Genomic DNA, 12,963 nt, shown 5'->3' on the forward strand with positions numbered 1-12,963 from the left:
CTGTTCAAGAGTGTGGCCGCCCCCGCTTGGGGCGCTGAAACTGAATATCGGCGTGCTACTGGCTGCAGCGCCACCCGCAGCGGAGCGGCAGGCTGCGGTACTGCAGGCCTTCCTCCCTCTCTTCAGGAGGAGGTGCCTGCAGCAGCCGGAGCCCCGATCGGGAGTGCCGGCAAAAGAGCCCGGCACAACGGAGAAGTGCCGGGCTCCCGGAAACCAGCCGGCAATGCCGCGGGGGGGTGTGTGGAGGAGGCCGGGGAAGGAGGTGTGGGCAGGCGGCCGCCGAAAAAGCGTCCGGCCGCACCTCCACCTTAAAGCGCCCCACTAAGGCTGCTGTATGGACCCGGTCTCCGAAAGTTATTAGCGGCCGCCACGGAAGAGGCGGCCGCTACAGAAGATGGGGATCAGGCCGGTGTCGGGGCGGAACCGGGGCGCTGCGCACACCGATGACGTCATCGGTGGCGGCGCAGCGCTAACGGCTACCGCCGCAATTAGCGCGTCAATGAAGCTCGCCCGAAGTTTGCAGACTGGCGCAGAAGCCCTCTTTGGGCGGTAACTGGGCGCAAAGCCCACTGAATTTCTAGGCCATTATTTTTCTATTCTTCCTACCAAAGTGAATTACCTCACATTTCCCCACATTAGACTCCATCTGTCACCTTATTGTCCAATCACGTAACCTGTTGGGATGTGGGCGTCGCTGGCAAGTCCACCATTTACTGTCCATCCCCAGTCACCCTGCACAACCGAGGGGCTCACTGGGCCACTTCGGAGGGCAGTTAAGAGTCAGCCAGGTTGGTGTGGGACTGGAGTAACATATAGGCCCAGACCGGGTAAGGACAGCTGATTTCCTTCCCTAAAGGACATTAGTGAACCAGTTGGGTTTGTATGACAATCCGACAGCTTCACGGTCACTTTTACTGAGACCAGCTTTTTACTTCCAGATTTTTTTAACTGAATTCAAATTCTGAAACTGCCCTGGTGGGATTTGAACTGGCTCTACTCTGGATTAACTAGTCCAGTGTCATAACCACCACACCACCCCTGCTGGAAGTGTGCGGGTGTCTGGACAGTGGCTTCGAACTGGATTGGGCTCAGTTCAGATAGCGTGCCGATACTCACTGATGGTACTCATACCTAAAGAATGGTCGATTGGACGAGGTATTGGAGGGCCAGTGCCCCCCCTGTAAAACTGTCCCCACCACGGGCAGCATCTTCAGGAGAGATGGGGAGGTGGCTCTAACTCACAAGGAAGGCTGGGGAAACGGATGGGCCAGTTAATCCCCGGGAGTCTCCCATCCATCAGCGAGCATGGAGGGGCAGATTTCCAGTCTCATCCCCTGGTGCAGGCCGGGTGACAATCTGAGACTCGGAACACAAAGAGGGGAGAAACAGAACCAGTGCGCGGAGGAAGAGAGCAGACAATGAGAGTGATCGAATGCTGAGAGATTCCACTGATCCCAATCATCTGATTTCCAGGAGCTCAGCGTTACAGTGAATATAATGGATACAGTGACTCGTACAGATGGGCCAGATTTTACAATGATGAGACGCCAAGGTGAGTGACATCCCATTCAGGTAGAGAATATGGTGCTTGGGTGTAGGGGGCTATCGTAACCATGGCTGCTCAAAGTGGAGATCTGGAGCCCTCTGTCCTGTCGATGCTTAGAGCAACAATTTGCCTGAAATAGTGATTATCAGAATTGGCCATCTGAGCGCTTTTAGTACTCCCGCTGTTGATGGTGACCTTGAACAAAAACGACCCGTGTTCCAGCTCGGCTCACTTGGAAGCACTCTCGTCTCGGACTCCAAAGGCTGTGGGCTCAGGCCTCGATGCAGGACGAGGGCACATAGTCTAGGCTGCCCGAGGTGCCACCTGCCTTTTGAAGTGGATGTTAAAGATCCCGTGTCATCATTGTAGAACAGCGGGAAGTTCTCCCAGTATCCTGGCCAACACACCTCCCTCAACTAACACCCCCAAAAATGGATTAACTGGTTATTCACCTGATTGCTGTTTGTGTGATCTTGCTTTGTACGGATTAGCTGCTGTGTTTGCCCATATAACAGTGACTTCAATGTATTTCATTGAGTGTGAAGTGCTCTGGGACATTTCTGAGATGATATGAGGTGTTGCGTCAGAGCGATTCCGCCTGACCGCCTGGGCCCCTGAAGGTGTTGGGACTCCAGCTGAACACAAAGTGCAGATCTGGATACCCTCTTCTTTTGGAATGGGATTATGTATCTCCGGCTTTGATTTGGGTTGTAGAACAGAAAGAAAGTGAGTGGGGAAGAGTGCAGGAAGTGGGTCTCTGAGCGCCCACTTTATAGAACTTAAAAAAAAAATTATTTTGGGGGCAAGTTATCAAAAGACTCTCCAAACTTGAGCTATTTGCATGGGGAGAAGTGCTGATTGAGAGACAAGGTCAGGCAGGTTTGAATTATGTGAAGAATGCAAGATAATTGCAGAAGACACAAGACCTAAATTAAAGCTCATGGAATTGAAGGCAAATTACTGACCTAGTGAGGAGATTGGTTCTGCGGTGGAAGACAGGGAGCAGGGATAATGGGCGTGTACTCGAGTTGGAAGGAAGTGACTAGTGGTGTCCCACAAGGATCTGAGCTGGGGCCTCAACTATTCACTATATTTATTAACACATTAGAGAGCCGTACATCCAAGTTTGCCGATGACACAGATTGGTGGTATAGTAAGTCGTGTAGACAGGAGCATAAAATTACAAAGAGCCATTGAGAGATTCAGTGAGTGGGCAAAACCCTGGCAGATGGATTTCAACCCAGGTAAGTGTGAGGTCATCCATTTTGGGCCAAGAAAGGATGGATCTGAGTATTCTCTAAATGGTGAAAAGCTGGGAACAGCGGAGGGCCCAAGAGATTTAGGGCTCCGTGTACACAGATCACTAAAATGTAGTCAGGTACAAAAAATAATCAAAAGGCAAATGGAATGTTAGCCTTTATATCGAGAGGGGTAGAATTTTTTTTAATTCGTTCATGGGATGTGGGCGTCGCTGGCAAGGACAGCATTTATTGCCCATCTCTAGTTGCCCTTGAGAAGGTGGTGGTGAGCCGCCTTCTTGAACCGCTGCAGTCCGTGTGGTGATGGTACTCCCACAGTGCTGTTAGTGAGGGAGTTCCAGGATTTTGATCCAACAGCGATGAAGGAACGGCCGATATACTTCCAGGTCAGGATGATGTGTGACTTGGAGGGGAACTTGGAGATGGTGGTGTTCCCATGCGCCTGCTGCCCTTGTCCTTCTAGGTGGCAGAGGTCACGGGTTTGGGAGGTGCTGCCGAAGAAGCCTTGGCGAGTTGCTGCAGTGCATCTTGGAGATGGTACACACTGCAGCCACGGTACGCCTGTGGTGGAGGGAGTGAAAGTTTAAGGTGGTGGATGGAGTGTCAATCAAGCGGGCTACTTTGACCTGGATGGTGTCGAGCTTCTTGAGTGTTATTGGAGCTGCAAGTGGAGAGTATTCCATCACACTCCTTACTTGTGCCTTGTAGATGGTGGAAAGGCTTTGGGGAGTCAGGAGGTGAGACATTCGCTGCAGAATACCCAGCCTCTGACCTGCTCTTGCTGCCACATATTTATGTGTCTGGTCCAGTTAAGTTTCTGGTCAATGGTGACCCCCAGGATGTTGATGCTGGGGGATTCGGCGATGGTAATGCCATTGAATGTCGAGGGGCGGTGGTTAGACTCTCGCTTGTTGGAGATGGTCATTGCCTGGCACTTGTGTGGCACGAATGTTACCTGCCACTTATCAGCCCAAGCCTGAATGTTGTCCAGATCGTGCTACATGGGGGCATGGACTGGTTCATTATCTGAGGAGTTGCGAATGGAACTGAACACTGTGCAGTCATCAGCAAACATCCCCATTTCTGACCTTATGATGGAGGGAAGGTCATTGATGAAACAGCTGAAGATGGTTGGGCCTCAGACACTGCCCCGAGGAAGTTCTGTTACAGAAGGTTAGAGGCTAAAGTCAGAGAAACGCGAGTTGATGTCTCCAGTAACTCACTCCCGGGTATCCATTATTGTATATATAAACCCCCGAACCCCTCAATTAGAATCCAGCCTGTAACTCACTCCCGGGTATCTGTTATTCTATATATAAACCCCCGAACCCCTCGATTAGATTCCAGCCTGTAACTCACTCCCAGGTATCTGTTATTCTATATATAATCCCCCCCGAACCCCTCGATTAGATTCCAGCCTGTAACTCACTCCCGGGTATCTGTTATTCTATATATAAACCCCCGAACCCCTCGATTAGATTCCAGCCTGTAACTCACTCCCGGGTATCTGTTATTCTATATATAAACCCCGAACCCCTTGATTAGATTCCAGCCTGTAACTCACTCCCGGGTATCTGTTATTCTATATATAAACCCCCGAACCCCTCGATTAGATTCCAGCCTGTAACTCACTACCGGGTATCCATTATTCTATATATAAACCACCAAACCCCTTGATTAGATTCCAGCCTGTAACTCACTCCCGGGTATCCGTTATTCTATATATAAACCCCCGAACCCCTTGATTAGATTCCAGCCTGTAACTCACTCCCGGGTATCCGTTATTCTATATATAAACCCCCTGTAGGACAGAACTGAATAAGGTAGAAAATTGCGTTAGACTAATATCCTGGCAATACACTCGGCATCAGTGAGAAATTTCAGGGTTTTACCTTGTTAGAAAATGCCGCTGATGTTGGTCACTGCTCCAGTGAGGGAGGCACCACCTTCAGGAGAGTGGGCAGAGACAACCTGTCTGTGAAAGGGCAGATTGTACATGGTCTGTGAAAAGAAAGTGTCTGAAGGGGCATTTGCTGTCCGTAGTTTCATTTGTTCTGGTGGATTGCCAATATTTCAGTTGCTCTGGGAATTAAGTTTATTTTCACTATCTAAATAAATCACCAACCGTGCCACATTAATACCTTGGGGAGGGGGGAGTGAATATTCGGGGTCTTTGCAAACAGAAATATTCATCCCATTTCCATTTTTCCAGGGATTCCTGGCTGAGGCGCAGTACAGAGATAGTGGCCATTGATGCTATTAACTTTCGCAACCCCATGGACCAGTACCAACCTCGGTTTTTGGAGAGGGAGCTGAGAAAGGTAAGTCCTGAGACAGGAAGAACACAACCCAGCAAAGGAAACTGGCCGCCTTTGACATCCGTGGTCACACAGCTTGAAACGGATGCAAAGTGTGTAGTAACCAACTTAAAGGCGAGCAGGTCCTGTTGGGAACCCACACACAGTACCAGCGTATAGTGAGAGCGGCCCACAGGTTAGCTCCTGATCTTAATCACAGGGCTTCAGGGTGACAGCCAGGCAAGGATTACTGCGCACTACATTACTTCACCTCGTGCGTTTTTAAGTTTCAGGATTCATTGAAGTCCGAGGTTGATTGAAACAGGTACAATTTTTTGAAGATCTAAAACCGCAATCAGCGGCCCCTGCAGACTTACAAACTGTATCTTGCAGCCGGCCTGAACTCCAGTCTGCATCTAACCAGCTGTCTGATTGTCGAGCTGGATGTGAAAAGTGGACCCTTGCCTGAGCCTGCCTGCTCGGTCCTGATCTCGGTCACACACCGAGGTGACCATGGTTGCAGCCACCTGGTGTCCACTAGCGGGAACCCCTGGACATCGCTTCATTGATGCCAATTTACAAATGATCTAAATTTACACATTTTAGTTGGGACGAGCCAAGGGGGTTTCTCATTAGTGGTCACCATTAGTGGTCACCTCCTTCTGGAGGGTGTGGGCCCTTGGAGCTGCTCTCCGGGCTTGGCTAGAGTCACCCCACTGGCGTGAGCAAAGCGGTCTACTTTGCTTCAACTTTCTGCTCTCGCCTCCCAACAGCCAGTTTCACAGCAGAGGCCAGGGAGAAGGTTCACCCATTCGTAGCCAACGACGTCCATTTGGGAAAAGGGAGAGAATAACTTATTATTTAAAATACTTAAAGGTATCAGCAGCAAAAGCAGAATTATAGATTTTAGTCACTGGTCACAGATAAGATTGTGGAAATGATTTGGGTTTCTGCCCCTCTCCTCTCGACCTGCTTGTGTGGCTTGGGGCTGTCACAGTCGCTGCTGTTCCACTCACTGCTAAAGGATCTTGTCCCATCTGGTACTGAACCACAGCGATCCTTGCTTAGATCTCTGGTCAGTGTGGAGTTAGCTGGGCCTTGCCAGCCCAGTGTTGGGGCTGCTGCGGTGGGGGAGGTGATGGTGGGGGAGGGGACGGTCGGGGAGGGGACGGTGGGGGAGGGGACGGTGGCGGAGGGGGAAGGTGGCGGAGGGGGATGGTGGGGGAGGGATGGTGGGGAGGGGACGGTGGGGGAGGGGATGATGGGGGAGGGGACGGTGGGGGAGGGGATGGTGGGGGATGGGACGGTGGGGGAGGGGATGGTGGGGGAGGGGATGGTGGGCGAGGGGATGGTGGGGAGGGGGACGTTGGGGAGGGGACGGTGGGGGAGGGGATGGTGGGGGAGGGGACGGTGGGGGAGGGACGGTAGGGATGGTGGGCGAGGGACGGTGGGGGAGGGATGGTGGGCGGAGGGGATGGTGGGTGGAGGGGACGGTGGGGGAGGGGACGGTGGGGGAGGGACGGTGGGGGAGGGATGGTGGGGGAGGGGATGGTGGGGGAGGGGGCAGTGGGAGAGGGACGGTGGGGGAGAGGACAGTGGGGGAGGGACGGTGGGGGAGGGGACGGTGGGGGAGGTGACGTTGGGGGAGGGGACGGTGGGGGAGGTGATGGTGGGGGAGGTGACGGTGGGGGAGGTGACGGTGGGGGAGGGACGGTGGGGGAGGGGACGGTGGGGGAGGGGACGGTGGGTGGGGGAGGGGACGGTGGGGGCAGGGGATGGTGGGGGAGGGGATGTTGGCGGAGGGGATGGTGGGGGAGGGGACGGTGGGGGAGGGACGGTGGGAGAGGGGACGGTGGGGGAGGTGATGCTGGGGGAGGGGACGGTGGGGGAGGGATGGTTGGTGGAGGGACGGTGGGGGGACGGGATGGGGTGGGACGGGATGGGGTGGGGGTGGGACGGGATGGGCAGGACGGTGGGGGGGGCGAGACTGGACCAAGCCAGTGTCAGCACCTTCAGGAGAAGAGAGGCGAAGGCTGGAAATAAAAGGCGTCTCTGACTGCATTTTGTTTGTTGGTCAGATTTAACAGCTTTGAGTCTGGTGCCTTTAATGCTGTGTCTCCTCTGAAGGCTTTCTGTGGATTCTCACACTGTGTGATACCAGCCAATCAGCATTCCGCCATCGCCACCGGCAACTGGGGCTGTGAAGCGTACAAAGGGGATGTACAGCTTAAAGGTTGGTTGATTGTTAAACTGCCATTAGTAAAAGACCACCTCAAGTGGAGTACAACCATCTGAGGCCACTGTGGGCGAGAAATTCATTATAGCCCAGGAGTGGGCGCTAACTTTGGAAAAGTTTGAGATTTAGCGCCAGGCGCGAATGAATCTCGCTGCACACAAAATTCAGTGTAGTCGCTCAGAGAATGGATGGCAGCGCTAAATCAAGTGCTAACGGCTTAGCTCAGTGGCGTTCCACTCAAAACGCTAACCAATGTCAGGTGCAGTCTAATCGAAGGTCATCATTGCCACAGGCTCTTTCCAGTTCTTAGAGGGGAGGTTCATTGATGCTGCAGAACCTCATTCTCAGCATTGCTGCCTGTGAACCTGTGTCAGCAAGCAGGAGCAGGCCAAGCCCAAGGAGCCGGATGATTCAAGCAGCTGTATTCATGGCAGATCAACGGCCCAGGGAGAGAGCCCGCAGATTCTGCAACCAAGCATTGGAGGAGTTGGTCTTCGCTGTGGAGAGACAGAGGGCCGTGCGGTACCCAGCAAGTGGCAGGAGGCCCTCACCGCAAGTCTTCCACACCATGTGGAGGGAGGTAGCCCAGCAGGTCTCGGGCAGCACTGTGGTCCCCAGGACCCACACACAGAGCAGGAAGAAATTTAACAACCTCACTCATGTGGTCAGGGTGAGTCAACGCTTCAACAAATGCTACATACCACTATCTGAGCCACAATCTTCATACACTGCCCAAAGCACCACTCCCCCAGCACTCATCCACCAACAATCTCTACCTACCAACACTCACACCCACACCTCACACCTTGCAAACAATGGCAGCTATTCAACTGTGGCAGGCACATCTCCCAAACACCTTGCTCCGCACTCACTCTCACACTTTCCTTTCTCTTGCAGGCCAAGGTCACTCACAACAGGAGGGAGCAGGAGCACACAGGCGGGGGAAAACCTGACACCCGACCACTGTCTGAGCTGGAGGAGAGTGCTGCAGATTACTGGGTGCCAGGTGGTGGGCGTTGTGGCCACCAGCGATGTTGACCCTCTTAGGGACAACAATGGTATGTTCATCCCTACTCCTCCTCCTCACATCCCACTTCCCCCTCACCACACAAGCCTTTCCCACTTTCCAGCTAATCATGCTGTATGCATGTCTTTCTCCCTTCCTGCCCCCTCCCCTCACCTTAAGGAAAGATAGGCAAAAAGGAAAAGGAGGTGGGGTAGCATTGCTGGTTAAAATGGGATTAACACAATTGTAGGAAAGATATTGGCTCTGAAGATGTGGAATCTGTATGGGTAGAACTGAGAAATACCATAGGGCAGAAAACGTTAGTGGGAGTGGTATATAAACCCCCAAACAGTAATGTGGTGGTTGGGGATGGCATTAAAAGGGAAATTAGAGATGCGTGCAATAAGGGCACAGCAGTTATCATGGGTGACTTTAATCTACATATAGATTGGGCTAACCAAATTAGTAACAATACAGTGGAGGAGGAATTCCTGGAGTGTATACGGGATGGTTTCCTGGACCAATATGTCGAGGAACCAACTAGACATCAGGCCATCTTATATTGGGTATTATGTAATGAGAAAGGATTAACTAGCAATATTGTTGGGCGAGGCCCCTTGGGTCGGAGCGATCATAATATGATAGAATTCTTAATTAAGATGGAGAGTGAAGTAGTTGACTCAGAGACTAGGGTCCTGAATTTAAATAAAGGAAACTATGATGGTATGAGGCAAGAGTTGGGTACGATTGATTGGGGAATGTCACTCAAAGGGTTGACGGTGGATAGGCAATGGCAAACATTCAAAGATCGCATGAATGAACTACAGAATCTGTTCATCCCAGTTTGGCATAAAAAAAAAGCTGACTCAAACGTGGCTAACAAGGGAAATTAGGGATAGCATAAGATCCAAGGAGAGGACATATAAATTGGCCAGAAAAAGCAGTAAACCTGAGGATTGGAAGCAGTTTAGGATTCAGCAAAGGAGGAAAAAAGGGATTAATTAAGAGGGGGAAAATAGAGTATGAGAGTAAGCTTTCAGGGAACATAAAAACTGACTGAAAAAGCTTTTATAGATATGTGAAGAGAAAAAGATTGGTGAAGTCAAGCGTAGGTCCCTTGCAGTCAGAATCAGGGGAATTTATAATGGGGAACAAAGAAATGGCAGAACAATTAAATACATACTTTGGTTCTGTCTTCACAAAGGAGGACACAAATAACCTCCCAGAGATGTCGGGGAACATAGGTTCTAATGAGAGGGAGGAACTGAAAGAAATCAATATTTGTAGGGAAATGGTGTTAGGGAAAGTGACAGGATTGAAGGCCGATAAATCCCCAGGGCCTGATAATCTACATCCTAGGTACTTAAGGAAGTGGCCCTAGAAATAGTAGATGCATTGCTGGTCATCTTCCAAAATTCTATAGACTCTGGAACAGTACCCATGGATTGGAGGGTAGCTAATGTTACCCCACTATTCAAAAAAGGTGGTAGAGAGAAAACGGGGAATTATAGACTGGTAAGCCTGACATCGGTAGTGGGGAAAATGCTAGAGTCCATTATAACAATGTAATAGCAGAGCACTTGGAAAACAGTGACAGGATCGGACAAAGTCAACATGGATTTACAAAAGGTAAACCGTGCTTGACTAATTTACTGGAATTTTTTGAGGATGTAACTGGTAAAATTGATAAGGGAGAACCAGTGGATGTGGTGTATTTGCACTTTCAGAAGGCTTTCGATAAGGTCCCGCATAAGAGATTAGCGTGTAAAGTTAAGGCACATAGGATTGGGGGCAAGGTATTGACTTGGATAGAGAACTGGTTGGCAGACAGAAAGCAAAGAGTTGGAATAATCGGGTCTTTTTCCAAGTGGCAGGCAGTGACTAGTGGGGCACCGCAGGGATCGGACGTGGGACCCCAGCTATTCACAATATACTAATAATCTAGGCGAGGGAATTGGATGTAATATCTCCAAGTTTGCAGACGACACAAAGCTGGGTGGGAGTGTGTGCTGTAAGGAGGATGCCGAGAAACTCCAGTATGATTTGGACAGGTTGGGTGATTGGGCAGACACATGGCAGATGCAATATAATGTGGATAAATGCGAGCTTATCCACTTTGGTGTCAAAAACAGGAAGGCAGATTATTATTTGAATGGCAATAGATTGGGAGAAGGGAAAGTGCAACGAGACCTGGGTGTCCTTGTGCACCAGTCGCTGAAGGTAAGCATGCAGGTGCAGCAGGTGGTTAAGAAGGCAAATGGTATGTTGGCCTTTGTAGCGAGAGGGTTTGAGTACAGGAACAAGGATGTCTTGCTGCTGTTGTACAGGGCCTTGGTGAGACCGCACCTTGAGTACTGTGTGCAGTTTTGATCACCTTATCTGAGGAAGGATGTTCTTGCCATGGAGGGAGTTCAGCAAAGATTTACCAGGCTGATACCTGGGATGGCAGGAATGACGTATGAGGAGAGATTCGGTCGATTGGGCTTATACTCGCTGGAGTTTAGAAGAATGAGAGGGGATCTCATTGAAACTTATAAAATACTAACAGGACTAGATAGACTGGATGCAGGAAGGATGTTCCCGATGGCCGGGGAGTCCAGAGCCAGGGGTCACAGTCGAAGGATAAGGGGTAAGCCATTTAGGACTGAGATGAGGAGGAATTTCTTCACCCAGAGAGTGGTGAACCTGTGGAATTCTCTACCACAGAAGGCAGTAGATGCCATTTCATTAAATATATTCAAGAAGGAGTTAGATATATTTCTTAAGGCTAAAGGGATCAAGGGATATGGAGAGAAGGCAGGAACAGGGTACTGAATTTGGATGATCAGCCATGATTGCATTGAGGGCGGAGCAGGCTCGAGGGATGAATGGCCTATTCCTGCTCCTGTCTTCTATGTTTCTATGTTAACCCGACTCTTGTGCCTTTATGCTTTCAGATAATGAGCAAGCAGCTGAGCATCCTGTCCCTGACGGTACCACAGAGAGTGAGGCGGAAGAAGAGGAGGACGAAGAACACACTGTGTCACTGCATGTCTCACCCACAGACACCAGCTCAGATACTGGCACTACGCGTTCTTTAGAGGCTAGTATAGTAGCGGGATCTGCACAGGGTCATGCACCGGGGACAAGTGGGCTGCAGCAAGGCCAGGGGGAAAGGGTAGCGCGAGCGTCAGCTCCCCGGAGGGCGAGTTCTGCTGCACAGGACTCAGTTGAGGACGTTGATGGGGAGCTCTTTAGAAGAAGGGTGATGGGCATGCACACGGAGGTGATAGGTGCAATGGCAAGGGTGCCCGAGAGCCTCTCGGCAATGGTAAGGAGCGTGGAGGAGTCCGCCTCCAACATTGCACAGAGCTCTGTGCACACCATGGAGCCTGTCATTTCCAGTCTGGAAAGGACGGTGAACTCCCTGAGAAACAGTGGAGACCCAGACCTGTTGCCGCGTGTGATGGGCAATGTCGCAGCTTCCATTGCAGCAAAGACTGAAGCCATGCAACGTCTTAGTGCTGTAATGCAGACTATGCTTGGTGCCATCGATTCTCAGACTGCTTTCACGCAGTCTCAGCTTGATGCCACATAAGCTCTGGCTGCTGCCATCGTGGCTGGGTCGACCACCGTCCACCGGAGTTTTCACTGTCAGTGGGCTAGATTTTCAGTTGCTTGCGCCAGCAGTTAGCGCCTTAAGAGAAGTGATTTCCGGGCGCTATGCGTGTAGCGCCCGGGCGCAGCGCAGGTTGCGCCCCGCCCCAAATTAAGTTGCCCGTTAGCGCCGGCGCAAAGTTTAGCGCCCGCCCGGATGCGCGCGCAGAAATAGACGTCACATCCTCGTGCAACGCCCTTTGGCCGCCCCGATTGCAAACTTCAGTCGGACCGCCCCATTGTGCGGCGGGCGGCCGGAGCGTTTGGAAAAAGGAACGCAACACAACCAGCGCGGGCCCCGGGGGGCGCTAATTAAAGGGAACGTCCTCTCCAGTATAAAGGCCATCCATTATTTCAGAAAACAGTCTTGTGCAACGCATTTCTGGAGACACAACAAGGAGGATAGCTAACTGGTTTCAAGCAGCAAGAGCCAGGTATTTTTGGACTCAGGCAACAGCGCTGCAAGTGGCCATTTGGAAATTAGAGTGTTTGCCAGGATTTGATGGGCGTTGCATGGGGTGCCAACGCGGAGCTGCAGCTCCATGTCCGTAGGGCTCGCAGACGCATTGTGAGAGGGGCAGCCCTGGCTAGAGGCAGAGGGGGCTACAGGCGTCGGCCATGTAGGCCTTACCCAGTCAGGCTATACTGCCAGCAGCGCTCCTACCTAAACATGAGTGCCGCGCGATGTGTTAAAAGGCTCCGATTCCGGAAGGGGGTGATTGCAGAGATCTGCCACCTGCTTCGCCGAGATCTGCGGCCAAAGCTCAGGTGCAGGACGTCTCTGTCGGTGGAAGTGAAGGTGACAGTGGCATTGAACTTCTATGCCACCGGCTCCTTCCAATACGCTGCTGGGGACATAGCAAACATCTCCCAGTACGGCGCGCATCGCTGCATCCGCCAGGTGACCGAAGCACTGTTCAGAAGGAGAAGCCAATTCATCTCCTTCCCCATGGCCCTGGAGAGCCAGCATCAGCGCGCATTGG

The 12,963-nt window shown here is 51.6% G+C and overlaps 1 long non-coding RNA gene across 1 annotated transcript; it reads left to right on the forward strand.

Moving 5' to 3' along the window:
- Positions 1–1,466: 1,466 nt before the first annotated feature.
- On the forward strand, positions 1,467–7,783 carry LOC147083903 (uncharacterized). Its single transcript, XR_015075953.1, has 3 exons — positions 1,467–1,552; positions 5,018–5,126; positions 7,230–7,783. It is a non-coding gene; the product is annotated as an uncharacterized LOC147083903 (long non-coding RNA).
- Positions 7,784–12,963: the final 5,180 nt, after the last annotated feature.

This window comes from Somniosus microcephalus, unplaced genomic scaffold (assembly GCF_052327205.1).
Source record: "Somniosus microcephalus isolate GS21.2 unplaced genomic scaffold, FLI_Smic_1.0 scaffold19, whole genome shotgun sequence".
Taxonomy (NCBI): domain Eukaryota; kingdom Metazoa; phylum Chordata; class Chondrichthyes; order Squaliformes; family Somniosidae; genus Somniosus; species Somniosus microcephalus.